Source organism: Pan paniscus, chromosome 2, assembly GCF_029289425.2.
Source record: "Pan paniscus chromosome 2, NHGRI_mPanPan1-v2.0_pri, whole genome shotgun sequence".
Classification (NCBI taxonomy): Eukaryota; Metazoa; Chordata; class Mammalia; order Primates; family Hominidae; genus Pan; species Pan paniscus.
The window spans coordinates 115,227,804-115,250,011 of record NC_085926.1 but is presented as its reverse complement, the minus strand read 5'-3'; positions in this window follow the sequence as shown (position 1 = coordinate 115,250,011).

The window sequence follows — 22,208 nt, the reverse complement described above, 5'->3', positions numbered from 1 at the left end:
TCAGGATTCAATTTCAAATTAGAAATAAGAGCTGTAAAGGACAAATTTTAGAAGAATCCTGTTTAAGTTTGTTTGGTTTGGGCTTTTATTTTTTTAAATTGTGTTGCCAAACGATGTAAGGTATATAACAGGACAGCCACACTAATCTGGAAAATCTGGGAGGACTTATTTGAGAAAGTGACTTCTGGTCTTAGATCAGAAGGCTAAGTGGGAGAGAATGTTCCAACACAGGGAACAGCAGTTTGAAAGCTTTGAGGCAGAAAGAATTGCATTTCTGAAAACTAAAAGGCCAGTTGAAACACAGTGAACGTGGTGCAAAGTGAGCCTGCAACAAGAGGCTGGAGCCAGGTCATGGTGGGCCTTGTAGGCCATAGTAAGTATCTTGGTGCTTATCTTAAGAGTGATGTGGTGCCACTGAAGAGTTTTAAGCTGCTAGCTGCAATGTGAACAAGGACACCAAACCTGCTGGAACAGCATTTTTAAGGTTAAAGTTTAACCCCAAGTTTAACTAATGGAGACAATATCAGGAGCAGGTGCATTTGTATTCTAGAACAGCTGACAGAGATTTATCTAGGCCAGATACCAGACTTCAGGAGAAGCCCCTACCCTTGATCTGCGGGGCTTTGAAGCTGCATGATTATGGAAGCACTGTGTAAGCAGGAGCAGGAAAACAATAGTAATATTATGAGGCAGAAACTGGGCCTCAGTCCTAGTCAGCATTTTATGGTTGTAGGTAGGACCAACCTCTCCTGTCATTTGGCACTGAGGTTCACAAATATATGATGTCACAAGGAAGCAGTAGAATTCTCCACTTTAAAATGTTCCTGTTTGGGGAAGCATAGGCCCCTCTTTTGGAATGAGAAGGGCCTGGAAATCAAGCCTTGTGAGTGTAGTTGGTCAGAATGGAGTACTTTAAGTTTAGGGCTTTAAACTCAAGGTCTTAGCCCACTTTCAGAAGACCCTGGGGAATCTTTTTTGGAAAAATTAACCCTTACCTCTCATCAACAGCATGCTTGATGTTGTGTATCAAAAAATAAAAATAAAATAAAAAATAAAAAATAAAAAATTAGCCAGGCCTGGTGGTTCATGCCTGTAATCCCAGCGCTTTGGGAAGCTGAGGTGAGAGGACCGCTTGAGGCAAGTAGTTTGAAACCAGCCTGGGCAACATAGCAAGACCTGTCTCAAAAAATAAATAAATAAATAAATAAAAGTAAAATTGGCCAGATTTAATAATAAGCTGGTTATGGGGTGTTGGGAAAAGAGAAGTTGTAAGGTCAATTCCCAGATTTCTAGCTTGAACTTTGTGGATGGAGCTTCCTTTCCCTGTAAGAAAGAATATTTGGGAAGATCCAAATTTGGGAAGCAAGATCATGAATTCAGCTTTGGATATGTGGAGGAGGCAGTCACTTCAATGGGATAAAGGTCAGACATGATATATCTTGCTTTTAGTGCAGGCAAAATGAAAAAAGCCACTTATCAGGAAAAAACAACCTTACCCCTTTACTAACCATAGTCAGGAAAAGATTGAGGCCTGAAAACAAAGGAATCCACTCTCTTATTCATAGCACCATTGTCACCAGAGTGTTCATAGCTTCTCTTCAGCCTCTTAGAATTCTCTCAAGTAATTTCCTTCGGGGTTGACATTTATCTTCTGAGTCTTAGCCTTGAAATGTGTCTGTTGAGAAAGCATCCTAGAGATTCGTTGTTAGTCTTGCATTATGCACGCATAGATTTGAAGACCAGATATTACAACTTAGTAGCTTTACTGAAAATGTTGTCATTTTTATCCAAGCTCCAGGTCACTCTCCTCTGTTCACCAACAGGGTTCCATGAGTTTGAGCCTGCAAGAGCACTAAAACCTGCTGACTGCTCCCTTTATCCCTGGTCTCTCTTGACCTGCTGCACCCTCATCTGTTACTTGCGCCAAGTCTAGAAGTTCATCTGCCTACAGGGAATGAGTTATCATGTGCAATATGTTCCCAAACACCTCTTTAGGGTCTTTAGGGTGCTTTACTATAGTTTTAATATGTTCCCTGGATGAACTGTGGGGTATATGTGTGTGTGTGTGTGTGCGTGTGTGTGTCTGTACTAAACTATAGTGCATATGCATTGATATAATTTGTTATCTGAATGGAAAGATTACTCTTCTGTAAGGCAATTTTCAGATTTTTAATATATTGTTTCATTCTTTGATACTAATCCTATCTAAGTTTCTTAGCTTTAAGAGCACTTGAAGAGACAGTTTGATATATTTATTTTCTCTGTGCAATGTTGAAAGACTTGATTGATTGTGGTAAGACAGGTTTTGAAAAGGATATTTCAGTAACTCAGTGGTAGATGTCAAAGCACTTATGTATATGTATATTGTGCAAGTGTCTGCTGCGTTTAATAAAAATTAAAGTTTCTAGTGAATAAATATTCAAATTACATGAAAACATTATGTATAAACCTATTATTTAAAAATGTGACAGATAATTGTTTAAACAGTAGTTGATTTAGGAATCTATTAAAAATATTTATGAAAAATGAGGTCATCAATTCAAAACTTTTACATATCTTAAAGATATTATATATTTCTACATGAAAAAAGGAGCTGAAAAGACTGGAGCAAGCAAAATAATTTAAATATTTTATCTTCTCTATTTTTAGTGTCTTTTCCTTGTGGAGCATAAAATAGTCCCAGAATAAGCTGCCAGTCAAACGTCATCTACTCACCTTAACTAATGCATAGAAAGACAGGTAGGATCAGGAAGACCATTTATTCTTATAAGATGTGTAGCCATTTGCTTGGTTCAAGTGAACAGGTCTTAATTAGCAGAAACTCTCCAAGTGCCTTCAATAACTATGCTCTTGCCCTTCCAAAATTCAACAGACAGTGTGTGAAGTTCAAAGTAAAGCCAGTTTTAACAACCTCAAGTCTTCAATTTTTAAAAGATGATTCAGTGGTAACTTTAGTTAACTGGCTAAACCTCAGTCTTTAGAAATACGGAGTAGGCAGGAAGAAAGTGTAAGTGTCTTTTGCATATAAGCATTTTTTTCTTTTCCATGATTGCTTCCAAAGAGAATTAATTTTATCCTTGAAACCCCGTCTCAACTAAAAATAAGAAAAAATTAGGTGGGTGTGGTGGTGGGTGCCTGTAATCTCAGCTACTTCAGGAGGTGGAAGCAGGAGAATCACTTGATCCCAGGAGGCAGAGGTTGCAGTGAGCCAAGATCACACCATTGCACTCCAGCCTGGGTGACGAGCAAAACTGTTAAAAAAAAAAAAAAAAAAAAAAAAAAAAAGAGTTGTATAAAGTTGTGTAAGTATATCTTGATAATTGAGACAGCATATATAAAAACTTGTTAACGATTTGATATGTGAAAGGACAGATGCCTATTGATCCTAAATACATTGAATTGAAGAGTTGACTTGCAGGTATATTTCTCTCTAATGGCTGACTATTCAAACCTTGTGTGAGAAGAAAAGGTATTCGGAAACGGGCCGATGTTCTTAACTCTACAAAATGATAGCAGAGCATCAGATTAGCATCATCTCTATTCTTAGAAAAGAAATAAACTAACAATTTTCTAATATCACTGTATTTGAAAGAACAATTTAGACTATGAATGGTGAATCTACTTGAAATTCACAAACTACTTTGCTGTATCAAGGTTTTAGTTTTCAGGCAGGTCACATTATATTCCACACATGCATCTTAATATATGGTGTGTTTTTGTCATTATAATGTGGATGACATTATTCTGACTAAATTAGCACTATAATGGGGACCTATGATATATATGATGAAATTGTAAATTCTTTTCATAGGTGTTGAAAGGGTAATATTTGGCTTTAATTTATACCGATTGTGTGGTCAGGATCAGATTAAGACCTCTGAGAACCGTAAATGTTAAAGGCATTATGGTACCTCCTTTCCTACCCCAATATGTGTTTTACTTTGCATCTTTTCTTGTCAATTAAATAGAAAACCTCTGCAAGTGCGGGAGAAAGCCAGCTATACAGCTGCGACATCAAGCCTCCCCTAATCTTCCTTCATTCCTGCCTTCATGATTGACTCAAAGTAAAGCCTTAATATTATCCTGGAGCACATTTCTCCCATAAGTGTGTTTTCATACTGATTTTCTTTTTATTTTATTTTGATTTTAACTTTCTGTTATATCAATAATAATAAGCTTAGTTGTTTTATAAGCAGTCAAAATTTAAAGCATAGTGTTAATCAGCAACTCACAACAGTTTGCAAAAATTATTTGACCCAAAATAAATAGTGATAGAAAAAACAAGTGCCACAGAAATTTGCCCCAATGCATGACCTGCAATTTTGTAAACACAAAATCATCCTAAGTGTTATGTTTTTGGAATAAGAATTTGGGATGATCAACGCAGGAACAGAAAACCAAATACCACATGTTCTCACTTCTAAGTGAGAGCTAAATGATGAGAACACATGGACCCATAGAAGGGAACAATACACACTGGGGCCTATCAGAGGGTGGAAGGCAAGAGGAAGGAGAGAATAAGGGAAAATAACTTTTTGGCACTAGGCTTAATATCTCAGTGATGAAATAATCTGTACACCAAACCTCCACAACACAAGTTTACCTGTGTAACAAACCTGCACCTGTACCCTTGAACTTAAAATAAAAGTTAAAAAAATAAATTTGAGATGATCTCTGAAAGTTCTACTTCATTCCAAGGATGAATAACAAAAAGATCCTGAAGAATCTTTGCTACTTGGAAATCTTAATTAGAATATTTTAAATATATTTTTAAAGACATTTTTGACATTTGATCACTTCTCTAACTCTAGTAGGTAGGGTATGGTGCAAACAGTAGGAGAGGGATCTACTCTAAGACTTGAAGAGCCTAAACAAGGATCGGAGTGGAAGGCTGGATTGCTGATCCACATGGCTCCAATTCTCTTCTTGTGATCCCATCCCACACTAAATTTCCTCTCTTTTCACTTCCCTTCCTTCTCTTTTCACTTAACTCCTTACCTTTCTCCTCCTCTTCCCCCTTCTCTTTCTTGTTTTCTTCTCTTTCTTCCCTCACTAATTGTTATTTTATTTTATTCTCTGCTTACTCCCTTTCAAGTAGAAAACCAAGTTAGTACCATTTTAAGAAGTTTCCACTTTTCTGACTCTTGCCTTTAAACACTCCCCTGCGCTTCTTTGTCATGCTTCTGTTTTGCTGAAGCTTTGAAAGTATCTCTTAGAAAGGCCCTCCATAACCTATCTCAGGTTCTATTGTATTCTCTCCTTTTTTTTTTTTGAGAATAGTAAAGATTGCTTGATATATTTCAAGTGAGATGTGTTCCCTAAACTCCTACAGTTTTATTTTACCCTTACAGATCCAATTGTTTTAACATATCTTAATAGAACACAGTAACATTTGGCTAATGAATATTAGACATGCACAGTAATTGAGGGCTAGCTTGTTTCAATCCCATTAGTAGGATCATATACTGACCCAGCTTTTTACTGTTTGCAAATAAAAAGCAACTTATGAAGCTTCTTTCCTAGTTTATTGTTGCCATAAAAATAAAACCCCAGTCAGACTATGTGGACTATCTTTGTTGAATATTAAATAAGGTAGGTGGTGACCCAAACCATTTCTCTCTCAAAAAAGAATGGGGAATTTATTTAATGGTACAGAATGATAAACACTAATGTAGCAGTTACATAGTAATGTTCTCAAATATCCCAGTCTATACAGTAATGTAACATGTATGAAGCCCTGAAAAACTGTCCGAGAGTTTTCTCCTATTCTCTGGAAAGTGACTAGGAAATGTGCTCTACTAGGATCTGGCAACTGGCAAGCCCTCATTTCAACAAAGAAAATCTAAATTTTCTTTATGTGTCTCAGTTTTTGTCAGTGTTTGAGGCATGAACCATGTCTGATTTATTGGTTCTAAGTGTAGCATTGAGCAACAATGCAAGGAAGGAACAGAGAATAGAAGTGAACTGAGGCAGATCTTGAGAGCAAATGAAATTTCTTATTGGTTGAGTCAATTTTCATTAAAGAAAAATTACAGGAGCAAAATTATTAAGGAAGTTTCCAGTAGGAAGCATCTCAGAATAAGCTCTTGCCATTAAAAAATAAATCTTTTTTTTATTTTTGGTACAAAGGCCTAAAATAAGTTCTTTGGATATAAGAGGACTTCCAATAACAATAATAAATTCAAAAAGCAAAACCATATGGAGAAAAAAGAAAAAAAAGAAGTTTCTCCAATTATAAGTTAATACACAATATTCATAAAGTCATTCAATATATATCTCACTTAGCTGATGTTCCATTGTAAATATATTAGTAGGAAATATAAAAGACCATAATAAATAATTCTTAAATTGCCATAATTAAGAAATATTTCTTAAATTACCATAATAACATCCCTATAAGTATGCTATGACCATCTTTATTTTACAAATGGAAAAGCAAATTCTAAGAGGTACTTATCTGCCTATATAAAATAAATCTGCTTACTAAATGGCAGAATCAAGATTTGAACTAAAATCTCAATTCTAAATTCCTGTATTTGTCCTCAGAATCACATTGTCTAAACAAACAGAGCTAGAGATCAAGTCAGTGCAAAAAAAATGTAGTGCAACAGAATATTTCTTTGTTTTCTCTGCACTCAAGAAAAACTAGAATATTTTTAGTGCGAAAATATTCTTTTGCACTGGTTTCTAGCTTCCTCACAATCATAATATATAATTATCCTTCTGTTGTTATTGTTTCTGTTTTCAATATCTGCGACTTTGGAATCCAACTAGTGTAAAACTCTCTTCACCTACTTCCAGATACATAATTAACTCTAAACCTTTATTGATTTTGGTTTTGTGTATTTACTTAGAACAATTCAATCAGTCTGTACAAAGTGTACAATCATGTGATATTTTATTCAGAGAAAAAACAGAGTAACCATGAAAAGCACCCATTTGAGTCCTTAGGTCTTATGGTTTAGATTCACCTTTTTGCTGAGTAAAATGAATACTGAGAGAAAATGGAAGCAGAAAACAAAGATTTAAGGAATAAAAGTGGGAAGGAAGAGAAATGCTCAGGATCCAGACCCTTGGCTAGAACTGAGTAAAAAATCTCACAAAAAAAGGAGATTTTGCTTCATTTTCTTCTTCCCTATGGTCTGCCCTCCGTGCTAATGAGAAACCCCCAGCTCCAGAACTAATATCCTCACTCTCCACTCATGAATCGTAACTGACTCAGTGAGGCTCCCACTCTCATCCTGTATCCAGTGTGGCATTGCTATCTGCCCTCTGGGAGACTTGAGTCAATTCCCACTTTCTGCCTTTGCTTCTGGCCAAAGAGAATGGGGAAGATACTAAGGATGAGAAAAGAGGTAATGATGGAAGATGAAAGATCTGTGAGAAGACCATTCATGGAGAAACCCGTGCCCTGGAAAGAGAGAGAATGAGGGAGACATAGAGGTTGTTGGGGCGTGAGGTTTGATCAGGTGGTGAAGGCCTAGAGTTCTGTGGAAATATGATGGAAACTTCATTTTCATAGCATCTGTTAAGCATGTGTATTTTCCAGAGCGTGGTTAATGTGTCCTTGGCAGGGAAAGCTGATGTCAGCACAATCTCAGCATTACCACTGGGATATGAATAAAGCGTAAATCAGGGATTAAATGGGAGACTTGCTAATAAATTTGAGGGAGATACACACTCTGATTAGAGTGGGCCATCCTCTAGATTTAAGCAAAGAAAGTCAATGAAAAACACTTCAAATAATTTCTCAAGCAAAATGGTGGCATTATTCACGGCAACAGGGGATTTGTTTATGGGAAATTGTGTGTGAGAGTGAATACCCAGATAGCCTGGTGAAGAGCGGCTGCCCAGCACACAGCACAAAGTGGCAAGAAGCATACCGTGTCAGGTCAGAGGACACCATCGAGACAACTCCAGGCCTGCCCTTGTTTAGGATTCAGCTATTCTTCTCTCCACTCTCCTCCTCATCCATTTTCCCTGGTCCTTTCTCCAGAGTAATTTGTTTCTTAACAGTCTTCTACCCCATATCTCTTCATTGCTTCCCCTGATTGCTGCCAACAATTCGCTGTCCATCCATAACTCCAAGCCAGTCCCACCTTTCTAGAAACTAAAGGATTTTTCACAACTGCTTTGGTCAATCAGTGTAGCTCCTTACAGTATATTTTCTAAGACTTTCCTCATGCCACTGAAAACCACCTAGCAGCATCCCGAGGAGCAGATGGTCCCGTCAAATTTGTAGGAAATGACCCGTTCTGTACCAATAAAGAGTGTGACAACAGGTTTGGCATGAAATGGTTAAGGATTGGAGTAACTTTAGCTCATCCATTTACGCCCTTTCACAGTTAGATAAAATAACAATTTCAGAACCTTGAGTTAAGATGGAATTAGGAGAGAGAGAGAGGAAAAAAGAAAAAAAAAAGAGAAGAATGGAAAAGAAAAGGAAGGAAAAGAAGGAACAAGACCAAAAGGGCAGACAGAACACCAGTGACAGACACAGGGGGAGCAGGAGAAAGGAAAATGGAATTAACATGTTTGGAGGGATCTGAGTGGTCAATATGTCTTTTTTTCAGAAAAGCAAGAGCAATGCATCTTTTCTCTCTTCTCAACTATTGCAGAATTCAAAATAATACTATGAAGTAAATGTGACTCTTACAATAGAAAGACTGCCTTACTTAACTTCTCCAGCCAAAATCTCTTTCATGAGAATGCACTCTACATGAGGCAGGGGAATCCTGATATCTCTTCACCACGCCTTGTCATTGGCAGGGCACCGCAATCCAAATAGACTGGAAGAAGTCCATTGGAGATGTCTTATTCCAATGAATACTATTAACTTCTGTTTCAGGCAGCTTACAAGCCTGGGGTGTGAGGAGATGTGGAGAGGGCCAGCACAGCTGAGGCTTTTATTGGTTATGGTAGGCTTTTAGCCAGGCCCTGCTGCTTTAAAAGCGAACAGCATCTTTGTGCTTGCAGAGGTAATGGAGCTATTAGAGCACTACTCAAGAGTAAGAAAAAACCAGTACTCATCCCACCCCCACACAATGGGTTAACACAGTTACAAGGTAAGATAAGCCTCCTCCCTCCAGCCATGGCTCCTCCTTTCTGTTTTCCCTTGATGTGACAGTGAGCTCATGAAGTCAAGCTGCGTAAATCTCAGGAGAAGTAAATGAGGGAGAGACAGAGAAAGAGGGAAAGAAACGGGACTGCAATAAAATAGAACGAAGAATGGTCAAGAGTGAGTTTGAAAAAAACAAAGAAAAGAGAAGACACACTAAAATAAAGTAAAGGGGCCAAATAGCACTCAGATGACAGGGGAATAAAGACAGAAAGTGGGATTCAAAGGAAAGGAGAGGGGAAAACAAATTGGTCTGAATCCTCTCTCCTGAGAACTGATGGCCTTGGTTCAGCCTCACTATTTATTGCCTGAACTGCATAATTTTATCTTTGTTCTTTGTAACAAGGAGAGACTAGAGCCTTTTTTGTCACCAAATCTAACTGCCACACATAGGGATACTTCATAGTCCTGGGCTGGATGATTCCCTTTGAAAAGGGTTGAGGGGAGGAAGGATGTTTCCATCCAATGAATAATGGTTTTAAAGTGTTGGAAGGAAAATGGGATCTTTTCTTGGAGTTAAGGAGAAAAGGACTTAATGAGCTTCTTAGGAGTGTCTTTAATAACTCAGGATGCATTCCTTCACTCTTCACCAACCTCAAGGGGCTTCAGAGAAGGACAAGAAATTAGAATGGATAACTCAAGAGAGAGAGGTCTAGGTAGGATCAGTGGCCATGACCTGAGTTTGGGTTTTGAGTACTGCACAGCTGCTCTCCAGTCTCCCTCAGGACTTCACACCCCATCCCTGTTGGCTGTTAGCAAGCCTAGCCTGTCCAGGTGACACCTAACTTGCAGTGTGCCTGGTCTGTTGAGCTGCTGTCCATGGTTAAGCTTTCTTTTGAGGCTACACACAGAGAAACTGAGAAAGGGAGGACAACAAGGATGTGGATAGGGAATAAAAAGGGAGAAGAACTAAAGGAAGGCATCTTTCACTAAATGATGTTCTATAGGGACCCTCAACCCCAATGACTGTCATGTCTTTCTTCTTTCCTGGTACCTTTCCCAAGATTGCCTTTTTCTGTTTTATGTCTCACACTCTCCTTGGCCTACAATTTCTTGTATCTTTCATATTTTTTCTTTCTTTTTCTGTTGTTCCACTTTTGTGAAATGTCAATGTTTATTTAACCTCTATGCAGCCTGCTATGAAGGATACAACAAAATGTCTGGTGGGGCTCTGACTTCTGGGAGCTTACAGTCATACGGATGAAACAAAACTAATAAACATGACTCATTTAGCAAACAATAGTCTGATGCTAAGATGTGTCAGAGAAATACAAAGTGAAAAATATAGTTGTATTGTTCTTCACACTTCAGGCATGAATGCAACTACCCATGATCCCAAACTCCAGGTCTTGGTTTACGTTCATTTCACTCAGCTTCTGAAGGACCACTCAGAGTTTAAAGTGTCAGCAAGAAAAGAGAGCTTGGCACATATTCTCCCAAACACATTGTCAGGGCCAGGCAGAGCTTTGGAGCTCACTTTAGGTCAGGAAGCCCATAGATCTGACTAATGAATGATCCTATGTTATCAGACAAAAAGAAGTCTCTCCATTTTTCATTAACCCCCACCCCCACTCTTTTCTATAAATTAAGAGGAAGGAGGAAAGGGGAAAGGGAAAACAGAGGAGGAGGAAACCTATTACCATGAGCAGATAAAGAGGAAACATCAATACATGTGCACACACACAAAATAAGCTGCTCTTGTTTTTCACCTATGTGTTTAGCAGGTAGATGATCCAGGGTATTTGTTCTGGTGCCCAACATCCCAGGCTATGTTGCCTTCAGAGTTACTCACCAGAACAAATGCAGGAAATCCATATTTTCCATGGGAAGAAAGAAAGTCAGTTAGGCCAAAGGAGAGAAGAGCTCATGCGGATTCTCACCTTCTGTGACCATGGTTCTAAAGTGTGAAGAGGAGAGCCAAAGATACATGTTAGGTATCTAATTTATGCCGTATCCTCACCCTACTTATTTTTGCCCCACTCCTTCTCCAAACATACAGTGAACCTTGAGCAACAAAATGAAACCTGAATAGATGGCAAAGACAGGAATCACAGCAGATTTTGCTGGTTACTACAAGCTTGAAAGATGGGTCTGGGGCTGGGGGGTATGTTTTCCAGCCTCATGCTAAATTTTCAAGGATCCCCTAATATTGCCTCTACTTTTAATAATGAAAATATTATTAGATTAGTGACTTTCAGCAAATAGACCCAAATCTTTAGCCCATAATACAATACATAACTAAAAAGCAAATACCTCATAAGTATTCTGTCATCCCAACTCTGCAAGCATGGATGGTGTTATTTTTTGGTGTAACTTTATAATCATTTCACTTCAATGGATATTCATCAGCTGATGCCGTAACTCTGCCATGCTACATATTGTATCTCTAGACCTCAGAATTAGAAGTGGGTTGAAATGCTTCAAAGTTCAGTGTTCCTTAATCCCAAAACAGAACCCCAGATCATTTTTGAAAGTTTAGAACATTTGAGTGGCTATGAATTCCTGTTTTATTAACTACACATGCAGCCTTATGTCATTTATAAATTTGACTATTTCAAGGATAAGGTCTCATAAACTCTCTTAAATAAGAACCGACGTTTTTCTCTTTCTCATATGTTTAAAACCTAGAATATCCCTAGAAAGTTTAGTTTCCTTAGGCCTACAGCCCTTTTCCAAAGCCAATGAAGAGCTTTGATAAAGAGATGGGATGTTTGTTCTCAATAACTGTACTTATCCCTGCAATTTTCAGTTCACCTGTCAAGTCCAGCGCAACAGTCCCAGCCTAGGAAACTAAGCTCATCACCGCTGCTCCTCTGAGAAGGAGCCCTACAATGTTCTGTAGAGGGTCTACGAGTCAAGCAACTAAAAAAGATCAGAATCATCAAAATTGGACCCCAAAAGATGTGAGAAAACAAATAATTTGCTTTCCCAAGAGTAAAACAAAACAAAAAAAAAGAATAAATAAATAGTAAAGCGAAAATAGAGGTTAAGAAAACTGAACAAAAGCCAAAGTATGTTAGTAAAATTTACTCTTTCCTCCTTATCGAAAAATATCCACCTTTATCAAAACCCATGAAATTTTGCCTCTGGATAATAGATTTACCTTCCAAGCTAATTTCCCTGCCTCTTATCCAATTGAAAGATTGATTTTAAGATTTTAGATCAAGACACATGAAATTGCCATTTTTAAAGATAGAAAAGATCAAATATTGGCAATTTCAGATGGTTCAATCAGAGACTTCACTTATTTCGTGACATTCCTTCCTTGTGCAAAACTCTATAATGTCTCACCAATACTTTCTTGATTAAAACAGAAACTATGAAATGTGCAACTCATGAGTTCCTCCTTACTTGACAGATGTTATGCCTTCCTACCTGTTACCCAGTAAAGACCATCTCCATAGCACCCTCTCTAGGTGCTGCAAACTCTGCCTCTAATTTTTTTAAAAAATAATTTCTGTCCTTTCATAATTCTCCATCCCCTCTATCTACTATATAACTTCTAAGCTTTATTTAAGTACTTTCACACAATCCATATTAAGCAAGAAGACTCCATGACAAAATTCATACTTCACTGAAACTTCTCTACCTAGAATATTTCCTCAAATATATGATTGGCTCAATAATATCATATTGGTTCATATATAAGCCAATGTAATTAGAATATGATAAACTCAATAATATCACAAGTAAAGATACCTATTTTTTAGTAAAACATCATTATTTCAATTGCGAATGCATTTTGTATACCTGACTAAACCTTAAGCACTTTAAAACATTTTACCTTTTCATTTATCTACATATTTATTAATTTTGTTTGATCTATCCCTAGTATAACCTGGCATAGTTTGGAGACAGCAAAACCAACCGTACTAGGTAAATCAATCCTTCTCCAACAGTTTATTTCTGTGTAGTCACCACAAAATGCCAATCAAGACATTGTGAGCAGCCTTTAAATAGCAACTTTCCTTCCAACTCTCTGGGACTACAATTTGTGAATATATATTGCTCCAGTAAGTACTGGTTATGGGTCATAAAAGAAAGAAAAACAACACAACAGCAATCAGCCAGACTCTCCTTCCCAAACCTGCCTCCAGTGCTGATTGTTCCAAATCATTACTTATCCAATCAGTCTGTTAGTAAAGTGGCTGGCTAAAGACACCTACCAGGCACACAGGAAATTACTACTATTGGAGATGATGAAGCATCGTTGTAACAATAAGAGCAAAAAGCCATTGCGTGCTTATTAAATGCCAGGTGCCATTTTAAGCTCTTCAGAAACCTTATCTCATTTAATCTTCACAAACTCCATGAGGGTTACATACTTTTCAGTTGAGGAAATTGAGGCAGAGAGTGACTGAGCCACTTGCCCAGTTCAATTACTACTAAGTATAGAGTGTAGATCATATACTAGAGCTGCTTTCTTCTAAAACATGGTCTTCTGTAAACTGGAGGATCCTTATAAATCACCGAGTCCTAATCCAAGCTGAATGACTTGCCTAAGGTCACAAAATGACTCACTGGCTGAGCTAAAATTGAAATACTGGCCTTCACTGTTAATTGACTTCTAACTCTGCACTGTTCCAATGTGGTACACAGACAAGTTGAGAAGAGTGAAGTTCAGGAAGAAGAAGAGTTCTATTTTCACCTCTTGGGTAAAGTGTTTATTATTTTTAAAATTCCACTCTTGAGCTCATGCCTTCTTTAGATGACAGGTGAAATCTTTCCCTAACACTAGGAAAAATTGGAAAAAAATGGGAAACATGAGGCTTTATTCTGTACCAGGCCCTGTCTTTCTTTTGGAGCCATTTCAGGTTATAAATATGCATTCTTCATATGTAATTTTTTTCCATTGGCTGTAGGGTTCCAGTGGCCTTTCAGAGAGCGGAGAAAACTGTCCACAATTGGTATTTCTCCAAGTGTAAGAGGAATTTGGCCTACAAATGATTCCAACGCAGTTCATGTTTTCAAAGAACTCGGACAAGTAGATGCGTTCTTAAAACAGATGCTGATGAACAGACACCAAAATTGAGTAGTCCTGTTTTATATCTTACTGAGATTTTTGTAATTAAAACATATGCACAAATTCTTTACAACTAAGAACAGAAAGCCATCATAAGGCTGGCTTTGGCTGCTGTTGTTGTCTTTCTTGATGTCTTGCAGGCTACTTAAATTTGGTCTCATTTATTTAACTGTTCTTAGACCTCAGAGTTTAACAGACTGTGTGACTTTCCCTTTGTCTGGATCTTAAGAGGAGGGGTGTGGCTCCCATGCCAGCTCCCTCTCCCACACCCCATCACACTCTGCTCAATGCTTCCTGGCATTGAGCTATCAGAACATGCATCATTGGTCTGTTCCATTCTCTCACTTGCTCTGCCCTTTCTTCCTCATTTAAAGCTCTGTTCTTTTCTCTTCTAACCTCTCTGAATTCATGCCCCAGGCAAGAAAAAAAAAAAAAAACTACAGAAATACAAGCACAGAGTTACCAAATTATTTAGAGTATTAACATTGTTTTCTGAGTTTTATGTCCTATTCCTGATGTTTGCAATGGGTCCTATGGAAAATCAGTTGATGTACTTCATTTTATTCATATGCAAAGTGGGGATCACAAAGGTGCCCTTTGTCTTAAAAGATCACAGTGATATGTTACAACCCCATGTTCCCAAAGAGCTGTATTGCTTACACTTGTTGCCTGATCTAAGCTGGTGCACAGTGAACTAAGGAGCAGCACAGGATAAGGAAGCCACGCCTGACTATGGTGCCCAGTGCCCTAATGAGATTTCCCACAATGGACACACATCCTGCATTTTGTTTTATTTAACTTTAATTGAAAGCTTAGGAAACGCTTCATGCTTCATAAATGTTCTGTTATTTTCAGATCAATCTACTCTACTGGAAAACTTAATAAACAAATAGATAATGGTCCTGCTGAGTTGTTCAACATTTCTTATTCACATCTCACCAGCTTCATGCCCTGCTCGCAGATCCTCATCTCTCATTCTGTTGTGGTTGTTCATTTTTTTAAACACGAATTTTCAGAAAAGATAAGCTCTGCGGCCAAAAGGGTGATAAAGACCAGAGCAAACCCTTTCTGAACCACTTTGCATTTGACTAGTTTTTGAGTTGTATGTTAATATTCCATGTTAACACATTTTTTGCAAAATAAATAAATAATCAGGACAGAATTATTTTCTTCTTCATTCAGTTTTTTTTTTAAGAGAGCAGAAAAGTGTTCTTGGAAATATCTGCCTCCAGGCATGTATGTGATGTGTCATTCTGGCTTGTTATATTCATCTCCTAATGGCCCCATGTAGGTGGCATGTGAGCTGTGACTAATAAAAGGCAAACTTCCAGGTATCTCAGGATTTTGCCATGGTGCTGTCTTTGCCTTGATGCTTCTACATAGCTCACTTGGAAAAGTTTAAAACTTAATAAAATGAAATAGATTAAATACAGTCACATGTCACATAATGATGCTTTGGTAAAGAATAGACCACATATATGATGGTGGTCTCATAAGATTATAATACCATATTTTTACCATATATTTTCTATGTTTAAATATGTTTAGATTCACACACATTTACCACTGTGTTAATTGCATAATGTATTGCCTAATACAATTGCCTGCTGTATTCAGTACAGTAACATGCTGTGCAGGTTTGTAGCCTAGGAGCAATAGGCTATACCATATAGCCTAGGTGTAGGCTAGGTTTGCATAAGTACTGTCTAGGTTTGCATAAGTACACTCTGATGTTCACACAATGATGAAATCTTCTAAAGACATATTTCTCCATCCCCGTTGTTAAGTGACACATTACTGTGCACAAAATAGAACAACCAGTGATAAGAGTGACTGTAGAGTTGGAGAGCCCAAATAAATTCTGCTCTTTTTTCAACTAGAATAATGAGAAAACCCAGCTATTTTCTCAATCTCAAAGCCCCTGGATGGGAAAATTCATGGGCAGGATAGAGAGGGAAAAAATTATTCCTTTGGCATGGGAATTTTATTTTATTTAGTATTTATTAAATATGAAGGACTCAAAACAGTGCCTGGCACCTAATAAACACTAAAAAGTAATGATAATAAAGTATGTATTCCATGTGTTTAGGACAGAAGTGGCCCATCACAGCCATTTGTTAAATAATACTTAATTTTCTAAGATGAATAAATGGATAGTTTTATTTTCTATGAGTCCCCAGAAAAGTGGTAGACAATTTTCAGTGTTGTACCTACCCCTGCACATCAATTCTCTTGAGCCCCATTCTTCAGAGATTCACTAATATAGTGCTAGCCAGTCAGAACCATATTCAAATCACTGAAAGATGCTAGGGATTCAGGATGAGGAGATCCATGCCTCAGTGGCCTGCTGCAAATATAAGGGCTTCCAAGTATTTTGTATAAACCAGAACCAGCATCATATTCCTCAGAGCTCCTTGTCTGAATTCCATACTTACCCTAAATGGCTATACTTTGAAATTTTCAACAAGACATGAGTAAGAAACATTTCAAGGGCAGAAAAAGGAGAAATAAATGGGAAATGCAAAGACCAATAGAGAATACTCACTTCTTGTGTTGGTTAAGGAGTAAAGTCATTTCTGTGCACCTGGTGTTTGTCTGATGGTTGCTTATTTAATCCATACTGTATTCCTCATGCTGCTAATAAAGACATACCCAAGACTGGGTAATTTATAAAGGAAGGAGGTTTAAATGAGTCACAGTTTAGCATGGCTGCGAGGCCTCAGGAAACTTACAATCATGTCAGAAGAGGAAGCAAACACATCCTTCTTCACATGGTGGCAGGAAAAAGTGCAGAATGAAGGTGGGGTAAGAGCCCCTTATAAAACCATCAGATCTCATGAGAACTCACTCACTATCATGAGAACATCACGGAGGTAACTGCCCCCACGATTCAATTGCCTCCCACCAGGTCCCCACAACGACATGTAGGGATAATAACTACATTTCAAGATGAGATTTGGGTGGGGATACAGCCAAACCATATTACATACAATTTTAAGAACTGAGATCATAAATTATTTCAGAGAAACCAGAATACATAGCATGCTGTCTAAATTGATAGGTGGGAAAACTTAGGTCAGAGGATTCTAAATATCAAAGAAAAAGTAGATGACATTTTTAAAAGCAAAATTAGAAGTGGTTAGACCACAAAACACGCTGACAACGCAGACTGCCTTAGTTGCCTTTGATAGTTATCAATGAATGTCATAACTTTCACTCCTCCATTTTATACAGAAAAATGTTAGTATGATAACTCAACTGGGGAGACCTTACATAACAATATTAAGTCTGTGGCCGCATATACCATTAGCACGTTCAGCACTATGACTTACCTTATTAAACGGCCCTTTATGTAGGCTATCATGGAAAAATACTAAAAAAAATGAGATCATTTTTGTGTGTTCTAGGGTGATTAGGGCTCTTATGAAGAAGGGTACTTCTTATAAGAAGTATCAAGTGGGCTAGGACACAGACTCACAGTTAGACAATTCCATAGTTCATGACTTACATCTATTATCTGTTTCTGTGAATAAATGTAACCCCGTGAAACCCCATGAAAATATATGGGGTTAGACACAGGAACAGAAAACCAACATCACATTCTCTCACTCATAAGTGGGAGTTCAACGAGAACACATGGACACAGGGAGGGAGACATCACACACCAGGGCCTGTTCAGGGGTGGGGAGCAAGGGGAGGGAGAGCATTAGGACAAATACCTAACACATCCGGAATTTAAAACCTAGATGACGGGTTGATGGGTGCAGCAAACCAACATGCCACATGTATACCTAAGTAACAAACCTGCACGTTCTGCACATGTATCCCAGAACTTAAAGTATAATTTAAAAAAATATATATATACATGGGGTTAGGTTACACTTGTCTCTGCTGTATAATGCTGTCTCTATTATCTTTTTATATAAAAATGAGTAAATAGAGGAAAAATAAACAAAAGAAATGAATGTGATTATGCTTTTATTTGTACGTGTACTTTATATGTGACTTTGGTTTTTTCCTCCATAATAAAACTCCATTAGCCCATCTGAGATGTTTTGGGCAACAGGGTGCTAGATACACTTATTTTTACCAAAGTTTAAAATAACTGCAGCACCCATGGAAAAATGAAAAAGGAATTTTTGCTAGAGCCATGGGTAAGCGTATCTGCCTTTCTGAGAATCGTAGTTCAAGCAAGTCTGACCAAGGACAATGAGAAAGGATAGAGGAGCAAAAGATGGAAAAGGGCATTCTGGGGAACCTGTAAATGTGCTTGACCTTAAATTAATGCTTAAGGTATGCATGAGGAAGGAGGAAGGTCAAAGATTGCCTAAGCCTTGAGCAGATATATTTGTTAGACACATGGCTATGTGTAGATGCTGTATCAGTATGTGACATCACAGAAAAGGAATAGAGAGGAAATGAAGGAGGAAGTGAACACAGCTCTGCCTTTACTTGTATTTCTGCACCAATTAAGTACAAAAGTGCTCTCGACCATGTATCAGCAGTCATGGTATGGATCTCACCAGGGAAAGATTTGCAATTTCTCACAAAAGCCAAGTAAGAAAGGTAGGCTTTGAGAAACTTACAGTAAATCTCCTCATTAATGAAAATCTGCTTTTAAGGTGATTTGCTTTGGTTCACAGCTTATTTTCAAGATCAGGATTAATATTAATTGTAAATTTATGGAAAGTGGAAACACTTAAGAAACAGCAGGTTCTCTGTGCATAGCTTTGTCTGTCCTCTGGGGATACATGCCTTGGAAGATGTGGCTTGCACGACAGGTTACATAACTGGTATGATTATGAACTGTGCATGCATTATTGATGTCCGGAACAGCTGCATGCTTGTAAAGGTTTGCATCTTGAAGTTGAGATAGAGTCCCCTGGGCATTATGAAGATTTGTATAGGGACTTCAATATAGTTCACGTCTTCATGTTCTCTGTAATCATAATAACAACTATATTAATAGTAAATACTTAGACACTTAATATATACAAGGCACAGTTTTATTCATTTCATCATAATAGCCCTATGAATTATATAATATTATTAATAATAATAATTTAGAAACAAGGAATGTGATCCACTGAAATGTTAAGAAATTTTCCAAGGTCATACAGCTAGGAAGTGCTGGAGGCACATCTTGAACTCAAACAGAGTGGTTCCAGAGTCTATTGATCAACCATGGGGCTAACCTGCCTGTGCACACATTCTAGAAATGGAATTACATAAATATTGGATGAATAGTGAGTTGTGTGTGTAAGTTACATCCATTAAAATAATACTTATCCAATATAGCATGTATGAGAGCTACATAAGAGATACCATATTTCCTCAATTTTAAGGCACACATTTTCTTCATGAATTAATATTTCTGAAATTAAATTGCATCTTATCATTGATGATAAGAAAGTATCATGTTGTAATTCATTTGCTTCTATGTTTTTCTTTCTAAGTGACTCAAAATTATGATGTGTCTTACAATCAGTGGCCTCTCGTTGTCAATATAATAGAGAAAGTAATTTTTAATGCCTAAATACAGTAAACTAAAAAGTGGTATATAGTTGCAGATAAAAGAATGTTGCTCGATGTGTATGTGTTTGTTTTCTGCCTGAAGTTTGATATAACTGCACTGACTCAAAAAACACAGGATGCACTTTTCCTCCGGGAAAGCGTCCACTGATAGGGTAACAAATGTGGAGTTATATCATTAAGAAAATCAGAGTACAAAATGAGGAAGAAAGGAAAAATTAATATAGAATATGTGAAGAATAGAGAATTACATATGAAGTACAGAGAAGTAAATGAGTAGCAAAGGGATGACTATTTCATAAAGTGAAACAATGACTGAGAAAGCTTAGGAGTTAGAGTCAAGCTCACCTTGGTTAGAATTCCATCTCTATCCGTATTAAATACAACTGTATAAGTTGCCATGCTATACATAGACCCTATCCCGGAGGGAACATGCATCCTATTTTCTAAATTCAGGGGAGATGCATCAAAGCTCTGGAAGAAAACAGACATATATACATCTAGCAGTACTCTTTTCATTCATATGCACATGTTTCCTGACCTTTAGAAGCTTCACTTTCCTAACCCGAGATAAAGGAAAAATACATCCACCTTGTACGCATTTTTCTAAGAACAAATGAGAAATATTTGCAAAGTTCTTGGCAGTGTAAGAACTCATTAAATTATGTTGGTTATTATTTTTTGACAAATGGGCTGAATCAGAAATGTTGTATTCTGTATCCTGTGCCTTTAGGTTCAATTATTGTTTAATGGTATCTAACGTTTCACTGTATCCTGTTACTGGCAGCATTCCTGCAGCATTAATTATATACCATCCTGCACAGCATTTCTATGAGCAAAAAAAGCTTTTGACAAGAGGGCACTGGCTCCCTTTCTGGGCATTTAATTTTAAATGTTTTTATGTATATATTATTTATATGAATCAGAATTCATGAAATCTTTCATAGTAATTAAAATATAGATACATTCTCTTTAAAAATTTCAGATTATCAATCACATGTCTAGTCAGTAAATTCGGTGCAAAATAGTATTCAGATATTATCTTTATTTAAGGTTCAGCATCCATGTAATACTACCTACCATTGTCTAGAAACAAATCTGAAATACAAACTTGTCTAAAAATTTCAAAACTTTGTATCCCCAGTGGGCTTCGTTGTGGCTTTCTGCACACTGATACCAAACCATTCCTATTATTGGAGTGAGAGGAGTGGGCTGTGGAGCTTAAGCATGTTTCTAATGTTAAGGATGAATCTGTATTTTAATCAGAGCAGAGTATGCATGATTCATATTTTTTAACTGAAGAAATCAAAGCTTGGAGTGATTAAATGATTTACTCGGTGACTACCTCTTCTGTGAGTGTTTTCTGTCACTTGTTAGATGCAGTTGCCCGATTTGGATAAGAAGATGAGATGGAGAAGGGACTAAGTCATAGACTCATGAGATTGACTTCTAGTTCCTCATGTCTACTCTGTCTCCCCAAAAGGAAGAATAGGTGGGTTCATCAAATTCAGACAATATCATTAACTAAAGAGCATACCATTTGCTTTTTCAGGACTTACTTACACTAGAATAAAAAACTGATGCCTTAGTTTTATTTATTATTTCTATTAGTACTCAGATTTAAACAAGATCTTAGAGATATAATGTCCAGCTTTTATCTTCTGAGTTTTGATGGCAGATGCTTAGATCTGGGAATATTTAAGCCTGAATGACTACTGCCAGGAATATTATAGACAGATCATATCCTTGCTACAGTTGAAAATCAAGTAACTAGCCCTTTGCCTGCCATACAAAAGGTATGTAAAATATATATATTTAATGACATTAATTTTCTAATTGAGTCAAATATGTTCTATTACATATAAAGTTTATTCAAAATCTAGTGTTCTTTATTAGATCAAAATCTCATCTGTATATACATAGGTTCTATAACAATTTTAAAATTCTGTATCTTTATCAAATTATTTTCTCGTCTTCTCCTAGGAAACTGAATGGTATTAGTGAAAGAGGTCGTGATTGGGGTTATCATAGCTGAATTCAAATCCCAACCACACTGCTTTTGTGTTGTGCAACTTTGGGGAGATTATTAAGTTGACTGAGCTTTGAATCTAAGTTTGTAAAATGGAAATGATAATACCTATTTCCCAGAGCTATTATGAAGATTAAATAAATTTATAATATGGCATATAATAGGAACTCAACATATGCTACTTCCTATAATCTTCTCTCTAATCAGAAAATTTTAGGTTATCAGCCTTCTGCTTAAGCATAAACTGGACAAAGCTAGTTAGCGAAGAAGAATTTAAAAATAAAGAAAAGCAAAATTTTATGCAACCATTCAATTAACTCAGCTGTATTATACTCTGAAATTGGTTCTTAAATCTTGTGTTACAGTACAATTTATGAAATGCATATTAGCAGTATAGTAATATGCAATATATTATGCTGTTCATCATTTTTTAATTTTTTTATTTTTTATTTTTGTGGGTATATAGTAGGTGTATATATCTATGGAGTTGAGATATTCTGATACAG